Source organism: Piliocolobus tephrosceles, chromosome 9 (assembly GCF_002776525.5).
Source record: "Piliocolobus tephrosceles isolate RC106 chromosome 9, ASM277652v3, whole genome shotgun sequence".
Lineage (NCBI taxonomy): Eukaryota > Metazoa > Chordata > Mammalia > Primates > Cercopithecidae > Piliocolobus > Piliocolobus tephrosceles.
Window position 1 is genome coordinate 1551678 of NC_045442.1, and position 1977 is coordinate 1553654.

A 1977-nucleotide genomic window follows, 5' to 3' on the forward strand; every position below is an offset into this window, starting at 1 on the left:
AGGCTGGTGAGATCCCACGGCTCCAGACAGACAGGGATGCCTCTACAGGAGACGGAATCCTGCTGACCCGGGCTGTGCCTCCACAAGTCTAGGAGCTGGAAGACAGAATAATAACATGGACTCAGAGAGACAAGGATGAGACTCAGCGCTTCCGGATCCAGCCCAGGACAGCTCACAGCATCCAGGCCACAGCTGAGGCGCGGGGCGGGAGGTAGGCTGTGGTCGCTGCCTGTCATTCTACAGAGACCTGGGCTGCCCTGGGACTCACCTTCCCCAGGAGAATACGGAGGAACTGGGGCACACCAGGATAGGCCCAAGTCTTTGGGAGGCCTGGACACTCCCACTCGGCAGTTTTAGAGCCCTGAGCCTCCATGGCGGGAGACCAGGCACCCTGCTAGAGACCCCAGGGAGGCAGCATGGGAGCCAGAGACATCCTCAGAAAGGTAGTTCCAGTGATCCCAGCATCCCATCTGAGACCAACCTTCCAGGCCACCTGGCCAGAGTACCAGGTGCGTGAGGGTGCCATCCTGCACGTCTCAGCTCAGCAGGGCCATCAGATCGCTGGTGCCCCTGTGGACAGCCCAAGGACGGGAGAGCCACCTGCTGAGCCTGGTCAACCCAAAGCATTCTGAGATTGGGGGAGGCTGCTGTTTTCAACCACTAAGTGGTCTGTCACAGCAACAGATAACTGAGACAGGGTGGAGAGAAACGGGACATCAGGACGTTCTAAAGGCCTCAGCTGAGGCAGGGGAGAAGAAAATGAGGGAAGAGAAAGCCCAGTTTTCAAAAATTGATAGAGAAATATCTGTCTGATTATGAGAGAAAGTGGGGGAATGTAACTATTGATAGAAGGGAACAGCATAGAGGTACTGCAGGTTCACAAGAACAATGGAATGAAGAGACTTGATCAAAACAAAGATGGAGGGAATGCCAGCGTGTGGTTACCATGTTAAATGCGAATTACCTGGAATTTTCTATTAGCTGTATATATTTTTTTTAACACAACCCAACAGGCTTGGAGTTTTTCCTATACACTGTTTTAAGAAGCATAATTAAAGCAAAGTGATTCTTTTAAAAAGACTGCAGTGAATGAAGTGTGACTTCCGGGCCAGGTGAGCGATGACCTCCTGCTCTTGTAGCCACGGGGGAAGGCCAGATGCAGGAGTCGCAGGTGTGTGTGAGGCTGCGAGCCCGGGGCAGCCCTGGAGGGCCTTGAGGGGGACCAGAGCTGCTGCATCCCAGCCTGCCCAGGCTGAGGCCCAGGGTGTCACAGACAGGAAGCAGGGCTGCTGGAGGCCCCGGGGCGGGGTCTAGGGCATCAGAGAAACAGTTGGTCCCCAGGCCATTTTCAGGGTCTGGCACCAGCACAGGAAGCTGAGGGGCTGCTCTGGAGAGAGGGTGAAATCTCAGGGGTTCGCAGCAAGCCCAGGACAGGTCTCACCCACCCGCCTGCCAAAAGCAGAGGCCGACCAGGAGTAACTGAAGCTGTGACCCAGGCTCCACCCAGTGCAAGCCCTGCCAGGACGAAGGTGATAAAACCTGTCCCCACGTATGTGCTTAACAGAGGAAAGGGCCAGTCCTCTCAAGGAAACCAGCACTGTCCTTAGTCTCTGTGGTTTGTTTACAGAGTTGACCCGTGAACAAGGCGGGGTTTACGGTGTGCTGATGCCCCACGCAGCTGAAAATCCACATATTGCTTCTGACTTCCCCAAAATGTAACTACTAATAGCCTACCATTGATGGGACACCTTCCCGGTAACACTAACATTCAATTACTGCATATTTTGTATGGTGTATTATATGCTGTACTCTTACAGTAAGGTACAAACAAGAGAATGGTAAGAAAATCATCAGGAAGAGAAAATCTATTTACTACGAATTAAATGGACGAGGATCCTCAGAAAGGCCTTTGTCCTTGTCCTTCTCAGGTTGAGTAGACGGAGAGGGAGGAGCTGGTCCTGAGTAGACGGAGAGGGA

General features: G+C 53.2%; 1 protein-coding gene across 1 annotated transcript in view; it reads right to left on the reverse strand.

Moving 5' to 3' along the window:
- Window positions 1-1977, reverse strand: part of LRRC27 (leucine rich repeat containing 27) — a 56405-nt gene continuing 54428 nt past the window's right edge. Inside the window, exon 11 of the mRNA XM_026448230.1 lies at window positions 1-95. The gene's annotated coding sequence lies outside the window, so the exon portion shown is untranslated. The remainder of the gene's footprint in view (window positions 96-1977) is intronic.